General features: G+C 37.4%; 1 protein-coding gene across 4 annotated transcripts in view; it reads right to left on the minus strand.

Annotated features, from left to right (window-relative positions):
* Positions 1-12,123, minus strand: part of LOC145690647 (uncharacterized) — a 31,192-nt gene extending 19,069 nt beyond the window's left edge. Inside the window, exons 1-3 of one of the 4 annotated variants that reach the window (XM_081765746.1) lie at positions 11,640-11,758; positions 11,093-11,243; positions 126-224 (exon numbers count right to left, since the gene is read on the minus strand). The gene's annotated coding sequence lies outside the window, so the exon portion shown is untranslated. Of the gene's footprint in view, positions 1-125; positions 225-11,092; positions 11,611-11,639; positions 11,890-12,023 lie in introns of those variants that run through there. The other 3 variants (XM_081765747.1, XM_081765745.1, XM_081765748.1) reach the window with 3 other exon arrangements.
* Positions 12,124-25,560: the final 13,437 nt, after the last annotated feature.

A 25,560-nucleotide genomic window follows, 5' to 3' on the forward strand; every position in this document is an offset into this window, starting at 1 on the left:
ACTGCGAATGTTTAGAGTAAAAGATAATAATAGATTTTTGCATAAACTCTATTAAAATGGCTACGAAATAATCTAGCACATAGAATATATCCAATGCACTACTAATAATAGCCGATAATAATTACCGTAATTTTCAATGCTAACTCCCATCCTTCTCAGTGTCGTTATCTTAAAGCATCTATAAATTTATCGCATAGTATGGCATCCATCGTTGTGGTACAGACCTAAAATCATAAAAAAGTTTCTTCTATTATAAAAATACACAGAAAACTTTTGTGAACAATTGTATAATTTTGTGCTAGTTAGTAGAAAATTTATTTATTTCTGATAGGCATGAATGAATTTTTTGAACATAGTTCGCACTTTGGTAGACCTGAGACCACTATATATATAGGGCTTGAAAAATCTTGCTTGCAAGTGCTCGCCAGCCAAAAAATCTACTAGCCAGACCATTTTGCAGTCACAATGTTTATACAAATAAACAAAAATTACTTTGAGACACAATACACATATCAAAACATTTTTTATTTTATTTATTGGAATGTTTCTTACAAATAATAATAATAATAAAAAGTAACATCATCTATTTATTCTTGAATTCACATTTTCGATTGATCAGACTTTGTTAGCCAAATGTAAAAAAGTACTCGCCACTTGGGAGCAGGCGAGTGGATTTTTCAAGCCTTATATATATATATATATATATATATATATATATATATATATATATATATATATATATATATATATATATATATATGGAGTTTCAAAACAACACCGACAACGTTTGGGATGTGACTATTGATACCAAAATAAGACAAAAAGTATAGACCAATCAGGGTGCACAAATGCTTCCTTTCGGAGTTATAGGCTGCCGAAAACATGAAAAAATGAATAAAGGTCCATCGTTCCTTCCAAAACTATGAGACCTACCATAGTCGGGTCAAGACTTCACTTAGGAACTAGTATGTGCCCTATCCAAATATCGAAGTTTCAGAATCCTAAGGAACTCACATAACAATTTTTATACAGGGAGTTTGGCTACGAGCATACAAGTTGAAGTACTCTCCAACTACCCCTACAAAAATTGTTGCGGACGTACCACAGGATTCTGAAACTTGGATATTTGGATAGGGCACATACTAGTTCCTAAGTGAAGTCTTGACCCGACTAGGGTAGGTCTCATAGTGTTGGAGCTATGAACCTTTAAAGTTCATTTTTTCATGTTTTCGGCAGTCTATAACTCCGAAGGGAAACATCTGTGCACCCAGGTTGTCTATACTTTTTGTCTTAACTCGGTGCCATGAATCCTCCGGCAAGGATCTAGATTACTGGTCCCCCTTCCCTGGATGCGGGTCAGGGATATAGATGATCCAGAAGAGCCGAAAAACTGTATTATTAGATGACCAGAAGAAAATAATACACTTTTTCGGATCTTCCAGGTTACCTATACCACTGACCCGCATCTCACTAACCCCCTACTCCCTCTCCCAACAACAAAACAATTTTCTATAAAAGTATAGCAGGACAAACTTCGACTATTTAAAAAAAAAAAAACTAAAGTATTATTATTTTACAAAAAGTTAAATACTTCTTCAATGCATTGGGGGTGCAAGCCCCCCTAGCCCCCGATAACAATAAACATTTGTACACACGTATGGCGCAAAACTCTCTAACCCAAAAAAACTAACATATTCTTATTTTAAAAACGTAATATATTCTTCAAACGTAAGGGGGCAAGCCTCCCCTAACTTCCACAATAATAAAATATTCATTATAAAAGCAAGCAAAAAAAAAAAAAAAAAAAAAAAAAATTAAAAATCACAAGACAATGACGTATAGAACCAATCAATAACAATATTACGAGCCTTCCTAACACACAATTACCCACACAAAAATTCAAGACATACATAACTCATTCACAAAAGAGTTAGTGCTAATGACATAATGGATTACATCGAAGATCTAACATTTGTGAACTTCGGGAAAAAATTGAAATTCGAAACAGATAGCAAATGCATCGAGGTCTTTCAAAACATAGGATTAATACAGAGTGAAAACTGCGGAAAATTAATGAAATCTGTAAAAGACAAAACTGTAACGCTAGGCTACCGATATAAATGCACCAACCGAACGCATAAACACAATCAAGAAGGGTGCAGAAATTCTATAAACCATACATACACAACCTGGCTATAAAACACGAAACTAAAAAGAGTACAGTTACTCTTTATTTTACTTTGTTTTGTCAAAAAAAAAAAATCCGTTCAATTTGCATGCGAAAATCTACTAATCTCTAAACAGACTGCAGTAGATTATTATAGTTTCTGTCGTGAAATTTGTGAAGTGATATGCTCTCAAACTGAAAATATACAAATTGGCGGGCCAGGTACAACAGTCGAAGTAGACGAGACTTTCCTATCTCGATGAAAATATAACTGAGGACGAAAACTAAAAGGAGAAACCATGACGATCTTCGGCATGTACTGCAGGGAATCAAAAGAAGGACTCTACTTTAAAGTCTCAAACAAATCAAAAAATAATATATGGCCTTATATGCTAAAATACATCAAACCCGGTACAACCATAATATCCGATAGTGCAAAGCAGTACCAAAACTGTGAACAAATGAATTTCAAACAGCAATACACAGTATGCCATAAGAAACATTTCGTAGATCCCCAAAACCCCCCAATACATACAAATACAATAGAATCAAGAAATAGAAGGCGTAAAAAAACATCAAATCTTTACAGAATACCCGCCGAATAAAACAATACATAGCCCTGTATATGTATTTCGATAGATTCATGAAAGGAAAAACAATAGCCCAAAAATTACAGCACTTTTTACGAGATATAATAAAAGTCTACCCGGGTCCTTAAAAAAAACAGGACTTTACAGACTTTACATTCGAGAAATAGATACAGCCAAACACATACCTGGTCCGTCAACCTCAGGAGCCATATTCGAAACACCGGAAGAGGAAGACAATACTGAAGAATGGAACTTCCAATAAAATAAAAAAGGGGGGAAAAAACAAAATACCTTTATACCAAAATCAACGAAAAGGAAACAAAGGATGGGTCATGATAAGGGCCGATTTCTGCCTATCAATGGATTTTTATGAACATTTATACCTGTTATCTACATGATAATCCGCGTCAAAGGTCGTTTAGAGTATGTTGAGATCATTTCCGGTTGCCCCTGTAGAGCGTCCGGAAGTTACCCCTAACTCCAACCTTCGAAAAACCGACTTAGGTGCGTGAGAAACGGATTTTCGTGGAAAGCGCCAACATGATGGCAAAATTCTTAATAATGTTTTGTTCTGCTGATAAAGGCACATAAGATAACCAAATAGCAAGATCACAGGTTGATTTGTTACATCATGAGAGCAATTTGTTTAGGAAAAAGCGTTTTCGGTCAACCTGTATTTCGCTATCAATATTCGTTTTCGCAGTTGTAGTAACAATAGAGCGGACACTCAGAACAACACCAAAAATTGCCAAACTGTAGTCTGATATGTCTACTTGAACATACTAGACTCAGATTGTTCTTGAAGTCCGCTATATATAAAACAAAACGTTGCACTTGAAATCGCATGTATCATATGAATCCACAGTAAACTATCAAAGGAAAATATGTGAAGACTTTTGTGTTAAATATCGTCCTGAAGAATGCTTGATCGTATTCTGCATCGTCAATTCAGTCATCATCCACTTTACCTTGGGCATCTTCAACGTAATGCTCCTAAGATGCTGGGCCATGGAATGCGGTTGGCTCGTGCGTGCGAAACCCTAGATACCACAAGACCGAAGCTACGTTAGCACAGCAGCCTATTACACTGGCACCGGCCTTACACGGGGACTACGATTAAAGAATATCAGGAACATCGTACTTTTTCCAGAGAGTGTGCGTGCGGGAAGCCGTGTGGCGAGACTGGATTTTAACACGACTGACATAATCCTTTTGCTGATTAAGAATTCATGGGCGAATCCAGTGTGCACATGCTCCCTAGTATAGCTTGATGTTTGTTTGAGTTGGAAAACGTTGATGGTTAGTTTACGCAGCATTTCTTCGGGCAATACTGGAAAGTTCGAGAGATCTGCCGCATCCTACACATCCTACAAACTACTACACAGGATACAGCATCCGACCAGCCTGCAACTTTGGCCCAAAAGAAGCCACCAGTCTGTACCGCCTCGCCAAACAAAGATAAACCATCAAGCCAACCCTCAATGTCAATCCATAATCAAGCAGCAGATCCAACCTCAGCACCGATCAGAGACAGACCAGCGGGAGGTATCGGTGAACAATCAACCAAACGACATTTCATAAAAGGCGACTAAGGTTCTAGAGTTTGTTCCAGACGCAACACATAAGTATTTAAAAACCCATAAACGATAACATTTCTCCTGACGAAGAAAACTTCTGCTCACAACAAGTGCATTATCTGCCCAAACTGTTCACAGTTTATTGTAATTCCGCTCAGGCAAAAGCGCAGATATATATGAAGTTTAATGTCATAGTCCCAGACAGCTCTAGGTGATGCGCACATCACTTCGATAACAAGAACTTGAAGCCAGATGTGAACGTGAAATAAGAAAACCAATCTCTTATGGAACCAAAAATGTGTTGTCGAATCCGCCAATTCCAAAATGAAGAGACTAAAGTCCCTGGAACATATTATGCCTAATACCTAGATTCCGATATTGGGGACTATGTGCGAATTGTTTGTGCGTTTTACAATATATTTAGGCCTCCACTGATACTTGACACCTCCCACGACGAGTACATTGCACGAAGGATGCATGCTCTTCTTCACAAAGAAAACGAACTCCAAACAACGCTAACCAAGAAAGGTTGGGATCGCGAGCGGAACAAAATAAAATGGGCTCCGATGGATGCGGTAGGTCTCTTGAACTTTCCTATATTGTCCGAAGAGATGCTGCGTAAATTAACTATCAACGTTTTCCAACTCAAACAAACATCAAGCTATACTAGGGAGCATGTGCACACTGAATTCGCAAATGAATTATTTCTTAATCAGCAAAAGGATTATGTCAGTCGTGTTAAAATCCAGTCTCACCACACAGCTTCCCGCACCTACACTCTCTGGATAAAGTACGATGTTCCTGATATTCTGGAATCGTAGTCCCCGTGTAAGGCCGGTGCCAGTGTAATAGGCTGCTGTGCTCACGTAGATTCGGTCTTGTGGTATCTAGGGTTTCGCACGCACGACCCAACCGCATTCCATGGTCCAGCATCTTAGGAGCATTACGTTGAAAATGCCCAGGGTAAAGTGGATGATGACTGAACTGATGATGCAGAATACGATAAAGCATTCTTCAGGACGATATTTAACACAAAAGTCTTCACATATTTTCCTTTGATAGTTTATTGTTTGCATAATTGATTTTCTTGTGCTTTACTGTGGATTCATATCATACATGCAATTTCAAGTGCAAAATATATATATATATATATATATATATATATATATATATATATATATATATATATATATATATATATATATATATATATAGCGGACTTCAAGAACAATCTGAGTCTACTATGTTCAAGTAGACATATCAGAATACAATTTGGCAATTTTTGTTGTTGTTCTGAGTGTCCGCTCTATTGTTACTACAACTCCGAAAACGAATATTGATAGCGAAATACAGATTGACCGAACACGCTTTTTCCTAAACAAATTACTCTCATGATGTAACAAATCAACCTGTGGTTTTGCTATTTGGTTATTTTATGTGCCTTTATTAGGAGAACAAAACATTATTAAGAATTTTGTCATCATATTGGCGCTTTCCACGGAAATCCGTTTCTCACGCACCTACGTGGGCTTTTGGAAGGTTGGAGTTAGGGTTAACTTCCGGAAGCTCTACAGGGATAACCGGAAATGATCTCAAAATAGTCTAAACGACCTTTGACGCGGAATATCGTGTAGATAACTTTTCATAAAACTCCATTGATAGGCAGAAATCGGCCCTTATCATTACCCATCCTTTATTTTTTCAACATTATGGTTTATATTGATTTATTTCCAATTTCTTCATTTAATTATTTTCGTTATTATGTTAGGAGTGTTAATAGTGTGATTGACTATTGTTGTTCCATAAACAGAAACGGTGGAAGCAGGGTGGATTGATTTAAATCAAGATTTAAATCACTTGATTTTTTAAATAAAAATCGTTGATTTAAATCGAATTCCGAAATAAATTAATATAAAGTGAAAATAAGTAAAATCTAGTTTCTGTTCTGTTATTTCGATTATGGAAGTTAATAATCATAATACAATGAGACTCAAATGTACAGTATAGTATGAAAACAAGTGTCATGCAGAGGATGATTAGGGAAAATCCCGTTTTGAACAGGTAACGGAGTAATCCTGCTTCCTCCTTTTCGTATCATTGGGTTTGAGTTTTAAAATCGCTAACTATTCCAACGGGAAAACCACAATCGACATTTAAGACGAAAATTCTTTTTTGTGCGTGTCTGTTTGTTCCCAGATAGTAGGGCGTATTTAAAGGGGTCCTATCCCCTCTCCATTTTTTTTTTTTTTTTTTTTTTTGCTAATTTTATAACTTTAGGCGAAATTTATGTATTTCATGCCGCAAGCTCGTTCTTAGTTTTTTAAAAATAAGCCCCTGCCAAATATCAGTAACTTTTGTGAAAAAAGTGCCATTTTGATGAACGTTGCTTTACGTTTTCCTTAATGCTTAACCTTTTAAATTATGTCATCTATTTTTAGGTGATAGGGTAGAATCTTCATTATTCGATTAAAAAAGTACCAATAAGGCTTTTTACTTCGTTTTCTTCATGACTGGAGGCATTTTAGAACACGTTACATATGCTTTCACGCTTTTCTGCGTTGAGGTATAGTGTGTGATGACGTCATAAATTTAAAAAGATATTTTTTGTTATGCGATTATTATTATTTTTTGGCGGGTTACATTTTGCACACTCGTTTAGTGCACCCTTTAATAATTTTCAATGTTTTCAGATCTCTGTGTGGAAACAACGGGGTCCAGAGGGGCAAAAATGTTTTAAAAAAGGATATTTTTCACAAAAATAGCTTTTTTCGTGATTTTCCCGCCTCAGATGGAAACATATGAATGGTACCGTTTGAAAGGCTGTTCTATTCTGAAGAAAATTATGTACGTACTATGCTCCTAGGATAAATAGGGATGTCTCAGGAAAGTGCTACCTGAGATCCTGTTTTATACGGGAATTTGGGGTATTTGGGGAATACTATTTTTCGCAGACTTACTCTTGCACCTACAAGATTGAAATTTTGCACATTTACTCAGTGCACCCCCTCAGTATTTTTCAGGTTTGTTTCAGATCTCTGCCTTAAAACAGGGGGAGGGGTCCACAGAGGTAAAAAATTTAAAAAATATATATTTTTAACAGAAAATTCCTTTTTTCGTGATTTACCCGCCCAAATACATGATGGAGACATTTCAAGGGTACGGTTTGAAAATCTGTTTTATTCTGAAGAGAATGATGTACAAATCATGATCCTAGAATAAATAGGGATGTTTGAGGAAATTTTTATATTTATTACATCCGGGTCATTGTGGGAATGTTCTTAGCTCGTTATCAAATAGTTTTCTCACCCTTACTACTCAAGATAGAAGCTTGAAATTTAGTACACCCCTTAGTATTTCCCAGTTGATTTTGAGATCTGTGTGTTAACACTAGAGAATACAGAGGGGATCCAAATTTAAAAAAAAAGTATAAAAAAAAAAGACGACTACTCTCAAAATTTCCCGCTTCAGGGACATGATAGGGAAATGTGAATATTACCGTTTCAAAAGCTATTCTATTCTAAAGAGAGTGATGTATGTACCATGATCCTAGGATAAATAGGGATGATGCTGTAGCTGCTTGACGGAAAGTCTATAATTTACCTTTAAAAATAGCCATAATTTAAAAGGGTTAAGAAACATTGTTTGGGATTGATATAGGTTAACGATTCGGGATAATTCAAAATTCAACCCCAATATTTTCACTTAAATGGCTTAATTAGCATTTAATACTAATTCCTAATGCTTTTTCTTCAGTTCGCGACTTGTATTATACGAGTTTTTTTCCACCCTGGGTAAAAGAACAACAACATGAAGTTCTGACTTGTCAAAACGATTAATATAATTCATAATAAATAGTGTTCACAGCAACTAAAGAAACATCATCATCGCAAGCATAAGGAAGAAGGAGCATGTATCGGGTAAGCGAATACTTCTATTTATGAAAAAGAAAGGGGGACCCGTAATCTAGAACCTTCCCATCACTTCCCAAACGTTGTCGGCGTTGTTATGAAACACCATGCATATACAGTCACTGACGCGCCTGCTCTAATTCGGTTAGATAGTATTTGTGTGTTCTATTGACACCTAGCATGGGTTACTTTGTAATTCTTGCACTGTAGGTTCTATAACATACGTATTTGCACACAAATTATGAAAGAGTTGTGATTTTTTAACAATTACTTTCGCTGCTCCGTCCCCTGAATTTTATCTATGCTAAGAGGGGTATTGTCATGTCCGCGTAAATCCTTTGGAGGAAAATAAGAAGGAAATCAATCAACGAGTTATAATTTTCCACCAATTATTTCGAGTAGTGTGCCAAAACTTGACACACACGAAAAAGCACTAACCAGCGTACAAAACACTAACCAATTTGTGCTAGCCACTAAAAGCAAGATTGTTACCTAACAGTCAAGACAAGAGCGCAACAGGGGGCCCAAGTTAGCAGGGAGTAAGTGCGTCAAAGATGGAAGGTATACGCACAGACGGATGTTGGAAACCTTCATACCGTATAAAAAGCGCACTTCTATAGCTTAGAGCACTTGTCAAGGATTAGTAACTATATACTTATAACATTAAATACACATTCTGCAGATACGGGTACTTGTAATTTTACACTTATAAACATAAAATACTGGTTTCCTACATTGTACAGGAATGCTACGACAGTGGTTTGGAGTAGACTTTTGAGTTCAGCGCCCCTTTCTGCAGCGAAGACATATGGGACGTGGACCTACAGTAACACATGCGATCCAAACTACATTGACACACTCCGCGAAAAGCCTGGGTATCCCACGCCAAATGTGCGTACGCTAACCGTTCAGCTACAAAGGACCTCACTATGTCAGTGCTAATTATAACTTAGACAGTCCTTTTTCATATGCACTTACTCACTTCAAAAGTAAAATTACCATACCATTTTTATGACGATATGTAGTAAACCGAATAAGTTTAAAAAAAATAAAAATAAAAAAAGCTATTGTAATAAAAGTTGCCAACATTACGTCCCAGTCAACTACATCACTAAGTAGTGTACACAATTATCACTTCATTTCATTACATTAATAAACTATACAAAGTGGCAACGGTCTTGTAAATCCTATTACATTACTTTCCATAATACATATAATGTAAAGTTTTGTTGGGTGCAGATTTACTGTACGGGTCCATACATAAATTCACTACCTATATATATTTAGTAAATCAATCCTCTGTATCTTAAACAATCGTGTTTGGGACGTGGACTTCCATTCCGCTCTACAGATTCGCTTTAGGAGAGCTTCAGTATACGTACACGATATGAAGTATTGTGCAAAATATACTAACTTTAACTAGGTGGCCACTAAAAAGCACAAATGCTATTTAACCGAATCAGGGCAGGACCCAGCAGGAAGCCCTACCAATAGCGACGCTGTATCCGTAGGCAGAAAGCGCGTCAGCGAAGGTGGAAATACCCAAACGCAGACAGTGTAAAAGTGCAAATATTCTACATAGTATTAAAACCCCTACCTTACTTTTGGAGCACAGTATGTATTTGTACATTACCAATGACTTTATAGGAAATAACCTGATATTTTTTCAACTCTGCCATATTTGTGTTCAAAAATAAAAAATATGTGTACCCGTAAAGTAAATCTGAGCCGTTTGGGGTAGGTTTTAGTTTCTTCCCCAATCTTGCACAGCCCAGTGTCACCTACACCACAAAGTACACCTTAGCGAGCGAAGGGAATTACAAGCCCCACTGAGCTTGTTGGTTTCTACCTTTATCACAATTTAGACAAACAAAGGGAACTTAGTTCTGGAGCCATGAAACCAGTTGAAAGAGATTGTAAACGAGATCCCACCGTTTCTTATAAGCTTAATGAAAAAAAAAAAAATATATATATATATATATATATTACCGTGCAAATTTACTTTTGGCGCTCCACTTGAAATAATTGTTGAAAAATATAATTCTTTCACTAATTTCCTTCTTATTGTCTCCTAAAAGATTTGCGGTGGGCGACACGATAATATCTCGCTTAGTGTAGATAAAATTCAAAGAGGCCACCAAAACTATTTCTTGAGAAATACGATTATTGTACGATTTACGTATAAATACGGCTTGCGAACATATGACATAAAATTTAGTACAAAAAAGCACGAACCAACCTGTTGTGGGTAGCCACTAAAAAGCACAAATACCATCTAACGAAGTTAGCGCACGGCAAAGCTGGTGAGTCGCGCGCTAGCGCGTGGGTGCGTCTGGAGGAAGCAGGCGTCTCTGCGATGATGGGTATGCGAATAAACGAGCGGAATGAAAACAAGTGGGTTTGGGTAATGATACGAGTTTCAACAGCACTTGTCACAGTTTCATACTAAGGGTTAACTCCCGCAGACGGCGGCCCCGAATTGCATAACTTACGGAGAAATGATACACTACTCAACCACTGCCACAAAAATGACATTTGTGCCGTATCGCCGGACCACTTAATATTAGGCATTCATTATTACTTTAATACGGATCCATAGTATAAGTATTAATAGTAGTAGGAACGGGTTAGAAGCCCGGCAGGGTTTGGTTGAGTTCTGTTCTCGACATGAAACGGGCAAATTAAAGACTTGACCATTTTTTTCTGTACATTTTACAATTTCTGGATCCCTATAGTAAAACAAGTGTACCACTCAGCTAAACAGTCCATCCGCCTCCACATACAGTGCCGCTAACATCAAAAACAATCAACAAATACAACCACTTTCTTAACTTTTACTATTCCCCTTACCTCTCTTGTACTCATTCTTTCTCACAAACTTAAATACTCTTCAATTGACCCGGTAAATTTCCTAAACTTGGTCCGTTTATGTAACGTAAAAATTCTTCTAAAATACCATGCACACAACTGACGTACTTGCATTTTTTTCATCCTACTTTTCCTAACAATACCATAATTGCATATTTAAAAAAAAAAAAGGAGTATGTTTAGTACAAGGGGTCCAAAAGCACGTAAAAACACAAAATTTACAGGAGAAATGAACGATGCAAGTGCTTAGACGTAACAAAACGTAACCAAATCTAACGTAAACTAACATAAACTAACCTAAGCTAACCTGAACTAACCTAAACTTACCTAATATTATAAAAATAAGAGAAATTCTATCATTTTTTGGAAAATTATGCGGGACCGCTACACTAATTTAACATGAACTAACCTAACCTAACCTAAACTAAACTAAACTGAACTAACCTTACCTAACCTAAACTAAACTAACCTAAGCTAGCCTAAACTAACATAACCTACCATAAACTAACCGAATGTGAACAGAAATTACCAAATTGTAACAGTTTTTAGATAAAAGAGCTGGACCCCTTCTGCTAAACATAGGCCAAAAATATACGTTTTCAACATAGTTTTTGAGCATTATACAGCACAGATAAACATACCCTACTGGGTTATACAGTACCACGCTCAACTACAGTACAAACAAAAACCTCCAAAACCAGTAACGGTTATTTAAATATGTGCCTCGGACACATATGTTTTTAAACTACAATTGTAAAATTGTTTTATGTACATCATACAAGAAGTTTTAAAATTAAAATTAAATTGTCCACGCATTAGTGCACTTGATGAATTGATATGAATGGGATTGAACAAAAGCAATACTTTAAAATAAATGGACAACGTAAATAGAGAAGTAAAAAAATTAACCTACTCCGCATGTCCTGACACCATCAAGCCTTCCTCCTTTATGATTTTTGTGCCCCTTCCACTTCTACTTCTGTGGGAGAAGGAAACACTCCCCCTCGACTGTTCCCGCGATAACGCCTTTAACATGGGGAGAATTAAGAAAGGTATTGTATTGAATTTATTTCTTTTGTATGAACTTACAAGTATGAGGAATTTCCTCAAGTAAGTGTAACATGCGTCATATGTACAAAAAATTTACATGATTAAAATAAAGTAATATTACCTTGCCGTGATATTTACGTACTCCTCAATCGTATAACAGGAAGTTTCTAATAGAAATGATTTTAACTTTTATCTAAAGCTTTTCATATTTTCTTCATACTTTATATCAATAGGCAACATGTTGTACAGCTTAACATCACCATAACTTACAATTTTTGATACATTTGTGAGCTTGATTACACAAATGAAAATCATTCTTATTTCGCGTATTATGATTATGTACATCCTTATTTGTTACGAATGCCGATGAGTGTTCTTTCAAACACAAAAAGAAACGATATAAATATAAAATATCCAGTGGAAGTATATTGACCTCCTTAAACAAATGTCTACAAAAAAAATTCGGCTTATTATCACAAAGTATTCTTATGGCTTTCTTCTGAATTTTCAAAACAATAAATCTCTGACTTGAATTTCCCCAGAACATAATACCATGTTCCAAGATAGAGTTAAAACACGAATGGTACAAGAGTTTAGCTAATTTTAAATTTACCTTCATTCTACTAATCCTTGGTGTATAACATATTTTATTTAATATATTAATAACTGACTCTATAAGAAATTCCCATGTCAGGTTATGATCTATAGTATGACATAAAAATGAACAGTGTTCTATAGTTAATTATGTTTTGGTTCAGATATAGGTTAGGGTATATTGGTTTACTACACTTGTTATGAAAATTTATAGCAATGGATTTTTCAACATTAACAAACAGATTATTATTCTTCACCCAAAGAGATACTTCATTTAGTGTTTGCCTAGCATTCTGTTCCAATAATTTTTCATTTTTTCCACTCACTAGTAGAGTGGTATCATCTGCGAAAAGGGTAACATCTGCCGAGGATATGGTTTTTCAAAATCATTAATATATAAAAGAAAGAGCAATGACCCTAGAATACATCCTCGTGGAATTCCGTGTTTTATATATAATTCATCTGATAAATAGCTTTCTGCAATGTTGTTATTCTTATGCGTTATTTCTACGACTTACCTACGATTTTGTAAGTATGAATCAAACCAATCCCTTGCTTTACCAATTATTCCACAGTTCTCCAGTTTGTTCAAAAGTAAACTGTATTGCACTGTATCGAAAGCTATAGACAAATCAAGAAAAACTCCTATACAGTTTTTTTCCTTATGTACAATATTTCTTACTTTCCCAATGAAATTAAATATTGCCGTGTTTGCAGATCGACCTTTAAGGAAGCCATGTTGTTTTGTTGAGATAACATTTTCTTTCAATAAAAAATTAATTACCTTGTTATACATAATTTTTTCCAAAACTTTTCCAACGACAGGTAGGAGAGATATTGGTCTGTAGTTATTTGTTTGTTTCTCCTTTTTTAAACAAGGGCATAACTTTCGTAATTTTTAACTTTTTTGGATACTCGCCATTTGTAAGTGATATATTTGCTAAATGACAAAGTGGCTTTCTCACCTGATTGAAACATCTTTTCAATAAATTATCTAAGATTTCATCAATTCCAGCTGTATTTTTGTTTTTGAGAGATTTTATTATTATTTTGCTATTTCATCTTCTGACACTGGCTGTAGAAAGATTGTTTTTTCACATTTATTTGAACTTTGCTTAAAATTATTTACAGTAACTACTTTGTAGCTATTCTGTTTACATTTATTTACTTTATCACCATCCATAATTTTGGCGAGAACTTTTATTAAAAAATTATTAAATATTTGTGCTTTTTCCCTTGAGTTTGTTACACTGTTCCCTTCATATATTATTGTATCTACATATCTACACTGGCCATAGAGTCTAAAGTTTGTTTATGAATAGTAATATAAAACGAAGAAGGCACGTGCATGTAAGTGCAATAAACGATTCGAGAAAAATATATAATGTGAAAGTAATGTGAAGTCTCTGAAAATATATTAAGAATGTCATGTATGTATGTAAAAACTAAATGAGAATGCTTAGTCACAAGTAGCGATCTGTGCTAAAAATCGATTAGCCATAGGAGCATAAAGAGAACGCATCGTTGCTCCCTATAGTCCAGGAAATCTAGAGCAATTTTACCCTCAACCTGGGCAAAATTGCAACCTTTAGTTTTACACCTGTATTTTGTTTAGGTACCTCACCTGATGAAAATATCCAAAATTCGACAAAATCGGACCACGGGAACACCCCCAAAAACGGTTTCAAAATGGCCGACCTTGTTTTTTTTTTAAAAAATCGTAGACCTTTACGTTGGCGGCTCTAGTAGCCCTCTTAATTGACACAGAGACATGAATGATACCTCGTTGGAACGCTCATAGACCACAAATTCCAACGAAGTGACTTTTGTACTCATCATGCCCAACCCGTAGAAGAAAAAGAAGAAGAAAGTTGATTTTTGTTTTTTAATTTATATTTCTTGGACCCTGGCAACACTGTACGTCCTCATACGCCGGCAGAAAAATTCCCACGCGTAGACCAGACATCGGTAACAATAATATAAAAAAATGAAGGACGTAGGTTCAACAGTAAGGGAGATAAAAATTCGAAACCGCGGACAAAGAAGGGTCACTGTGTATATTTTTTTACTGTGGTCTAACTTCTGTTCCTTAGATCTAGCATCCTCCCTAATTGTCACAGAGACATGAAGCATACCGCGTTGGAAAGCTTATGAAACCCCCTTGCCAGTGACGTATCGTTTGTGCTCCCTGTGCCCAACCTGTAGAAAAAGAAGAAGAAGAAACCTTGAAAACATTGGGAAAATCTACACTTTTACCTTTCTTGGGCTCTGACAACCCTGATAATCGTTGCGTATAGGTGACACAAACGATACGTCGTTGGAAATGGGGTTCCATAAGCTTTTCTACATATCATAGTCTTGCATGAACCTAGGCACTGTAGAGCCATGGCTGATTCCCTTACACGTTTGTGTATCATCTGCAGAAGCCTAGATCCTGACGATAACCTCATCACACTTCAAGAAAAGGGAGCTGAAGGTGTGAACAATGCCAGTAAGGCTCGCGGTAGTAACATTCTCGCCGCTACAAGTATGGTGGTTCATGTCTCTTGTCGCAAACGTTACATTGATAAAAAAGATATTGCGATTGCCCTAAAGAGAAAAACGTCATTGCCGATGCAAAAACGAGTTACTCGCTCGTCGGACGAGTCTTTCAACAGCAACAGTGACTGCCTGTTTTGCGGAACGCCTGTCTTATTTGATGACCGTCACGTGTTGAAATCAGAAAATGTGCGAGTGAAAACACAAGCATTGCCACACAACATTTTAAAGTGTTGCAATGAACGAAACGATACCGGGTCATAAACTGTCCGAGGTCGAATTGAGTACTTCTCATCTGATCTTCATGCTGGAGATTGTGTCTATCACAGATCATATAGTATCAACTTTCGAACAGGTAAATCAATTCCTCAACAATACTGCACCGACAGTCAGCCAGCATCAAAAATATTCCGGGCTGGCCGACCTACAAATGATGAGAGAATCCGAGCATTTCAGCGCATTTGTAGTTATTTGGAAGAGCACGATGATGAGAAACTAACTGTGGGAGAACTTGTTACAGAAATGGGCACATTTCTTGTAGGGACTGATCACATTGCATATCACAGACGACACATGAAGCGTCAACTAATGGAGTAATTCGGTGAAAAAAAAAATAATTTCTATTGACAGTGGAAAAAACGACTTTATTACACTTAGAGAAACTGCCAATCACATTTTACGGGCATATCGTGATTTACCACGAGAGTATGATGAAGAAAAGGAAAAAATAGAATAATAGAAACCGTAGCTCGACTGATCAAAAGCGACATAAAATCCAAACTACATATCGTTCACCCAGCGACTTGAGCATTCAGGAATTTCTTCAGTACATTCCACCTAGCCTTAAACTATTCTATGCCATACTTTTTGCCGGAAAGGGCAATGAAACCAAAATAACATCGATTGGCCAGTGTTTGATGCAAGCAGCCAGACCAAGAGATATGTTAGCTCCTCTGCAGTTAGGTGTTGCTGTGCAGCTGCACCACCACTATCGATCGAAACACCTGATTGACAGGCTGCATCCCCTGGGATTTTGCTCTTCATATGCGGAAGTGCAGCGGTTTGAACGCTGTGCTGCAAGTACATTTGGTAATCGTGTGGTCGAAATGCCAGCAGACCAGACTCTCCTCTTTGCAGCGGATAATGTAGACCATAATCTCCAAACGCTGAGTGGTTTAGGCACATTCCATGGTATAGAAATGTTGGCGGCCATTACTCCATCCACTACTACCAGCCTAACCATTCTTCGGAAGCCCGTCTCTGATGCTGATGTGAAGTCCCTTGCCAGTGTTCCCATTCATGCATACACTGAAGCCAGGGCTATTCTTGAAAAGGTCAACTGTGAACTGGTAACAGCACCATCACCGAACGAAATCTCCCTGGATATTTTGTGGAAACTTTCCGGACACTTTCCGTCATGCACACCAAACTGGTCAGGAATGATGCAGGCCATTCACGCAGATCCATTTCTTCATCATCCAGGGAAATCCACTGTTCTCTGCTTACCGATTATTGACCTCCATCCATCTGATATGCCATGCATCTATTCCACTTTAGTGTACCTGAATAATCTTGCGAGAAAATATGAAGTCACACCAATCATCACCTCAGACCAACCACTGTTTAGGAAAGCTTCACGTATCCTGCATGACAGAGCACATAACACCAGTATTAAGGACACGGTTGTCCTGTTGGGCTTATTTCATACTCTCATGAACCTTCTAGGAGCAATTGGTTCCCTGATAGATGGTTCAGGCTTACGTGAAATCTTGCATGAGGTTTTATGGAGAAAATTTGGTTGTACATATGTTAAGTGGCAAGTCCGTAGCAAGAGCCTTCCGTGCGCACATGATGGTTGACCTCGCATTAAGTGCATTGCTTGTGGAGAATGTTTTTCTGGAGACCGATAACGGAACACACAGAACTATCAACGATGCTTACTCTCTCTATCAGAGTCTGATGTCGGGTGAGATTACTGTAACTGGAGCTAGTTCTTCACATCTTCTTCAAGAAGCCCGAGAAAAAATAGAAGCACGAAAGTCAGAACTTATTAACACATCAAAAAAAAGTCAGTTGTTTCTTGCATACCAGCGCATGTTGACTACAGCAAGGAAACTTGTGGCAGCAGACCTAATAGGAAGCTGGGAGGATCACCTTGATGCTATAGCAGACTGTATTCCCATTTTCGCTGCAGCAGGACACTTCAATAATTTGAAGTCGACTTGCTTGTACCTGCAAACAATGTTAACGCTGCCATCGGTTAATCCAACGTTCACGAAAGCTTTCAAAATGGGTTCGGAGTTATTAGAAGAAGCAACCGTTATTGGGCTGGGTTGTCCTCTGATCTAGTCAGAGAGCAGGTTCTGATGAGATCGCTAAAATCCACTGGAGGTCTATCTAACCCATGGGAGTGGAATGTCGGAGATGCAACGATCTTTGTGGGTGCTCTCAATGCCAGCATGCTCCGAGTACAATCTGGCGATGCAAACTCTTACTCACACAGCATATGTCACTAGCGAACAACATAAAGGAGCCGAAACGTCAAGATGGCACGTGATATCAGTGACACACGACGCATGCTTGCACGACTGCAGCCCATTTTATCATTTGACGGAGACAAATCGTTGAGAAACATTGCCACTGGCGTCACACCGGATTCCTCGGTCAACGTTCATAATTTATTTTCAGTTGGGGCAGACCATGCGAAGAAACAATCTGGTAAAGACCTGTTCACTGTGAAGGGGAAACGTGCAGATAAAGTCAAAACTCTAGCATGCGCGAGTAGTGTTAAAATCAGCAGCGATATCTCCGTCGATTCGAATCTTTTGTTTCAAAGACTGTTAGTTGTCGCTAATGCAGGCAGCACATCTTTAGAGGAGACCTTAGCACATGAATTATGTGCCTACCCACCGGCTTTATTTGAGTCACCCAGCATGATGCGTAAGGCAGACAAAGCCCCACTGGCCTATGCGATACGAGAGTTCAGCAAGCAGCAGAGCGCACAGTTTGAGTGAACGGAGCCAGACAATATTCTGTATGTCTTAGACGGAGGATCTCTGTTACATAGACTACCATGGTGTAAAGGCAGTTCGTACGACAATATCGCTGCATCATTTGCTGAGTATACGGTTCGTAAATATGGCACATCAACCATCGTGTTTGATGGGTATGGAATTTGCTCACCATTGTTCATTGCAACTGTAATTCCGGGTGTGCAAGAACGTATTATACTTGCAGAAAGCATGCCCTTCCATGTACTATTGCTAGTGGTGTGTGCAAAGAAACTGAATGTTCTAACTATTTAAATGAATATGGTGAGGACAGTGTCAGCGTAGGCGATGACGATGTAGATGTGTAATTTGCCTCCCAAAGTATTTCGTCTTCCCATTCTTTTGCCTTAGAATATTTTTGCCTTATATATAGGTGTTATGTTTCTATAAAACGAATTGTCTTGTACACTGTATTATGGTATGACCTTCTATTTGCTATTGCTTGTGGCGTATGCCAAGAAACTGAATGTCTTAACTGTTTAAATGAAAATGGTGAGGACAGTTAGCGTAGGCAATGACGATGTCGATGTGTAATTTGCCTCCTAAAGTCTTTCGTTATTCCCATTCTTTTGCTTAAGAATATTTTTGTTTAATGTATAGTACGTATATTAAAGCGACCTTTGATTTAAAGAAAGAAACAAGATTTTTTCATGCGTAGAACGATTATCAGGGTTGCCAGAGCCCAAGAAAGGTAAAAGTCTAGATTTTCCCAATTTTTAAAGATTTCTTCTTCTTCTTTTTCTACAGGTTGGGCACAGGGAGCACAAACGATACGTCACTGGCAAGGGGGTTCCATAAGCTTTCCAACGCGGTATGCTTCATGTCTCTGTGACAATTAGGGAGGATGCTAGATCTAAGGAACAGACGTTAGACACAGTAAAAAAATATACACAGTGACTCTTCTTTGTCCGCGGTTCCGAATTTTTATCTCCCTTACTGTTGAACCTACGTCCTTCATTTTTTATATTATTGTTACCGATGTCTGGTCTACGCGTGGGAATTTTTCTGCCGGCGTATGAGGACGTACAGTGTTGCCAGGGTCCAAGAAATATCAATTAAAAAACAAAAATCAACTTTCTTCTTCTTTTTCTTCTACGGGTTGGGCATGATGAGTACAAAAGTCACTTCGTTGGAATTTGTGGTCTATGAGCGTTCCAACGAGGTATCATTTATGTCTCTGTGTCAATTAAGAGGGCTACTAGAGCCGCCAACGTAAAGGTCTACGACTTTTTCAAAAAAACAAGGTCGGACATTTTGAAACCGTTTTTGGGGGTGTTCCCGTGGTCCGATTTTGTCGGATTTTGGATATTTTCATCAGGTGAGGTACCTAAACAAAATACAGGTGTAAAACTAAAGGTTGCAATTTTGCCCAGGTCAAACCGCATTTTGACTCGACTACTATCGAATGTAGTGATTTTGTAAGAATATCATACAGCTTTCTAGAAACAAGTAAAGATTTAGATAGTATATTCGTACCTGTTTTATTTCGTACTTGAGAAAATGTACAGTAGAATATAAAAGATTTTATTTGGTTTGGGTATAGTACAGCTTGATCAATTAGAGCCTAATAGTTCGTCTTCCTATCCGTCGTCCTAATAAATCAGAAGGGAAATGACGTAAAGCAAATTTTACGGGGAACGCATCGTTGGATGTCACGAATCCTGATTTTTTAAATTTCAAAATTTTCGAGTTTCTTTATTTTTTCTTTCCGTTGCGCAAAACTTTATTTCGATAGTACAGTTGTAGGGCAGGTCTTCTGAGTTCCGATTCTTTCTCCCATGACTATGGAGCGAGTGAGTGTATCCCTGGTTGCGAGCTATTCTTCTGTGATGGCCACATAGACTTGTAGCTGGTCAAATTGGTGATATACTCAAACGCATCTTGGTCCCGAGAAAGCGAACATCTGAGAACAACAGTAGACACAATCACATACAGTACAAAATATAAAAGTTAAAGGTTACAACGTGATATTAGTTTAAATGCACATTATACTATAGTATTTAAAAATCCTAGTAATAAGTTACAAATACAATATTTAGTTACGCAAATTGTGCCTCGGTATGGTAAACAAATCGCGAATGTGTTCGACGAAGTAACACGTGAGCCTCTCACTTATTTATTATTTGACTTGACACAGAAAACAAACGATGCATTGCGAATAGGACAAATATTTTTCCCAACGATATCATGTATGTGTACGCTAACGTAAAAGGCATGCATACAGAAAGTTTTGTTTAGTTTGCATGAAGATGTTGAAGGAGAAACAACACTACAACACGCACCATGCTTTGTGCAAATGCAAGAGTAGAAACAAAAACAAATTTTACAAAATGCTTAAGGGGATTTAATAACAATTTCTCAAGTAACTGAAAACACAATAAAAGGAAACATGCCTTTAAATTCTCGTCAGAAGCATCGCTTACGTAGACATAAAAAGATCTTGCGTGCTCTATCTCAACAGCGTACGGCATTGAAGAAAAAGAAGAAGTTGTTACTACAAAAAGGTGGTGCGGTTCTACCATTAATCTTTGGACCACTTCTTGCAGCAATAGGAAGTAGTATTTTTGGTCGTTAAGTATGTCAGAATTACGTAACATAATCTTAGTTCCTGAAAATGTTCTACATGAAACTAAGTTCAATCTTAAATCCATAGATTCACATCAATCACGTTTTGATGAAGAAATGAATAACATTTTAAACCGTCGGGATCTTAGTGTACAACACAGTAGTATGGGCCCCACTCTACCGCACTCTCGATTAATCAATTTGGGGCCATTATGGACCATAGTGAATGAATCAGGGATGCTTTCGCCCGGGATTGCGTCATCTATTGAAATTTTGCTTATGCTTATTCAGGGGCCATGCACGATGGTAAGAATGAGTCGGAGGTACCTTGGCCCTGCTATGACGTCATTGAATTGGGAGTTTTGGATCAGAGGTCATGATGATTCTTTAAAATTACTAAAAATATGGTCTTCATGATTCATTACATTATGAAATAGTACAGGTTTACGAATGCTTTCGTTCCCTTTTATGGCATAAAATTTGGAGATTGTTATATCTTTGATGAGATGGACTAACACGGGTGCAAAGGAAATCTTTAGTTTTACGCCCCACAATTAGGTTAAAGGAGACGGTGACGATGAGAAAGGAATGAAAGTGTGGGAGGAAACTGGAGCATAATGTTACCCACCACAAAACTACTTTTGCGGTGTTTGAACCATGGACCCCACACAGCAGAGGTGAACGCTCTACCATTGAGCCACAACCTCCCTTACTGGTGCGAATGAAGTAGAGGTATTTGGTTTGAGGTAATGTGATTCTTTGACGTCGGGGTGACCCTATTTCACTTTTGGGACCCCCCACATGGACCATAGCGAATGAGTTAGACATGTTTTGGCCCGGGATTGCATTACCTATTGAAATTTTTGCTTATGTTTACTCAGAGGCAGGGATCACTCACGACACATAAGATCACATTGATTTACATCAGGAGTTTGGGGGGGGGGGAGTATCGCATCTCGTACTCTTTGATGAGTATAAAAATATTAAAATTTGTACATTTTTTTAACTTATCCTATTATCTTTTACGAGACATTTTCGTTGTATAATAGAGTACAATGATTTACTTTTGGGGAGTTATCGTTCCCTTTGGAGCCTTATTACGTTATATGGAGGCATATTTAAAATTATTCCCTTAAACTTGATAAGTACTATGTGTTCCATTTTGTTCCGCTTCAGGGGTGAACATGGATACCTTGCAATCGTCACGAGTTCAATTCTTGGTGCTAGTTTCAGGAAATGTTGAATTTAACGTCCCCACGAAAACGATGGTGATGAGAAATGGTTGAAAACATGAACTTCCTTGACTGAGGATTGAAGCAGGGACCTCACACATTAGAGACAAGCTCTAAACGACTGTGCAGGTGTGTTGATTACTATGCAATGGTCCCGAGTATGATTCTTGGTGCTAGTTTCAGGAAATGTTAACGTCCCCCTTGAAACGATGATGAGAAATGATGAAATGAGAAAACATCATAAACTTACTTGCTTGCGGATTGAAGCAGAGACCTCACACATCAGAAATAAGCGCCGAGCCACCATGCCACCTTCGGTGCAAGCAATTTCAAGTATGAAAAGAACATGGACAGGTTATGTTACATTACATAATTCGGTGTGAGCAGTTTTCACACTAGGTTTATGTTTCATATAGAAAGATAGAAGGTCTTGTTGTCATCTTTTTTACTTCGTGTACGACTTTGAACTTGAAGGAAGACCTTGCTGACTCAGTGCTAAGCATTGGCATTAAAACGTATAAACATAATCTAATTGTTAGTTCGATGTATTTAGAGATGAATCAGACGTTTAGGGTTGTTGGTTCGAATCTAGTTGTGTTCTCTGTAACTCAGTGCCTGAGCGATACTTGGCGAGATTTTCCAGTGTTGCCAACACTATCAGAATGAATCGATTCATTTAGTCGGAGCAGTTTCGTGACGGAAACTGATTTTTGTTTTGTACACAATTTTTTTTCTGAAACAGAATTTTGTTTGTACATAAAATTTTTTTCTGAAACAGTTTTTGTTTTGTACACAAAAAAAATTTCTGAAACAGAATTTTGTTTTCGTACACAAAAATTTTTCTGAAAACATTTTTTTCGTACACAAAAATTTTCTGAATCAGTTTTGTTTCGTACCCAAAAAATTTTCAGAAACAGAATTTTATTTTGTACACAAAATTTTTTATTTCGTACACGAAAAAAGTTCTGAAACAAAAATTTAGTTAGATTTTTTTCATAAAACATTTTTTTAGAAATTTTATTTTATCGGTAAACTGATTCAGAAAAAAGAAATTGAAATCGCAGTACATGAAAAGAATTTGATTTTAGGATGTGAAATAAAACACAGAATCATGTTTCTGTACATTTATTTTTAGCATGTGAAATATAATACAGAATTTATTTTTCTTCAAAGGAAGACGTGTCCGTGACGGGTACAAATTCTGTAAAGAGAAAATAAAACATATGAATATGCATGGTAATATTTATTTTGTTTCCTGTGAAGGAAGAAAAACAGATTATTAACATCGAACTAACTGATCAAGAGAGAGTGAGGAGAGAAAAAGAAAAGCAAATGTGACATACCTGAATTCCTTTTTTTCTCCACTGGTTTCTGCAAGGTGATGTCATCTGAGTTTGTCTCCGCTGTGGCATCAAAAGGAACTTGTGCATCGTTGAAGCATGTCCCGTGTTGATTCTTTGCTCCGTCTTTGGGAAGTGATGTTGGTGGGATTAGGGAAAAATATGACTGTTATTCTGTTCTGGCTTTTTTATGCCCATAGGGCAATGTCTCGTATGTGTCTGGTAGTAATCGTCGTTTTTTATAGTTGAAACTGTACTTCTTTTCTTCAGGTTTTCTGACAAGATGATGATCGTGGGTTCTGTAAATTTTGTGCGGCGTGCTAATGGAGATATTTTCACTCGATTGATTTACGATCATTTGCTCCAGACTATTGAAATTTAACTTTTGACTTGCAGTATAATTGAGTGTAAACCCACGAATTTTGCATACATAACTGGTTGATTTCGTATCGGGGTCGTATATTTCCAAGGCGTACTGTTTTGGGCCACCAGACACGAATTTTTTAATGTATACTTTTGGTCCAATTGATTCCAGTTCATTTGACATTGAACCAAGAAATACTTCTGGTTCTATTGTGGGCTGTGATGGTCGCTACGTGAATATTTCGGAATCTGTATCGAAATATAGTACTCTTTCTTGCAGCAATTCTAAATATTTGTAGAGTTCCAGACGAGCTTGACACGTTGTAAATGCTCCAAGGACAACATTAGCATTGTGATTTTGTACTGGAACATCATCTTCATACTGCCAATAAAGGTATAACAACGAATCACTAACAGTTAAAATTTGGTTGACTTTTATGTCTGGAGCAGTTAATTTCTGATACAGTTCTTTGGGGTCGTTAATGATGGTCGTTTGGCTGAAATTCTCTCTTATAGCGAGTCGTCCCCAGAAGGCATTCAAACAGAGTTTTGCAAGACTACGACGTGCTGAATTTGAAATTATATTTGCTACATCCAAAGTTATGCCTTCCCGTTGTTGTACCATTTGAATATACTGCTGCTTTTCTTCTTCGGTGACGCAATTGGCAGGCCATCCAGAAGCTTCCAGCTTCGATTTCAAAAATGTGTTAATGTATTCGCTGAATAATCCGCCAGTCTTGGTTTCTGGATCATATACGGTGATGTCGTAATCCCAAATTTCGTAAATTTCAATGACTTGATACCCAAGTTCAATGGCTTTTTGAATTTCATAAGACACCCACGTTCCTGTTAGACTTCGTTCAGTGTCGGTATGTGTACATTCAGAATCTTGATTTAATGCTGTGGCACAGGCAGCACAAAGTGGAAACAACAACTTCTTATTTGAGCGAAATGGAAGTACTGGATGAAACACATTTCTGCTAGGCAAAATCTTCAACTTGACTAATCCGTTGACATCTTGAATGGCGGGCATTTCTGGATCTCCCTGTAGATATATTCGTGGATGCCCTATTGGATACCGTCCACATTTATTCACATAGGGATACAGGGAAACGATATCCAAGAATTTTATTTCTTCGCATTCATTTTCATTTGCGACGTGATACAATTTAATGGCATTAACACGGCCACCATAGAAACTGTCTCTTGGATTTAATGGTGTCTTATTAGTATAAGGATGTGTGCTTAAAGAAGAGGCCAATGCTGGATTGGATTTTAACACTTGACGAAATTCACATTCCCACATTTCATGTACTTTATATCCCATGGATCGTAATAATTTCATTTTACGCTGTGTTCTCTCGTAGCGATAGTTCATTGTTTATTCGGAGTTCTCATAAATGGGCTGATCACGGCCTGTAAGGACACATAGAGTACAAGCATGAATTCTACAGCTTTCAAATTCATATACGTGTTCCTCTTTAGTGTCAGGGTCTTTGTAGTAACCGTCCAGATGAAAACCAGCAACATAAACTTCTTTTCCTCTCGCAGCAGGCAGAATTGCATAACCCTCTTTTTCCTCCATGTAGGCAAGCCACTGCAAAGCAATCCGCGACTGATTGTTTCTGTGAAGATATCCTCGTGCAGGAAGAATGCTAATAGTATTGGGTTTAAAGAAATTTCGTCGAAATACTAAATTGCAAGCACTCGCCAAAGTG

Source organism: Thermobia domestica, chromosome 7, assembly GCF_964235325.1.
Source record: "Thermobia domestica chromosome 7, izTheDome1.hap1.1, whole genome shotgun sequence".
Classification (NCBI taxonomy): Eukaryota; Metazoa; Arthropoda; class Insecta; order Zygentoma; family Lepismatidae; genus Thermobia; species Thermobia domestica.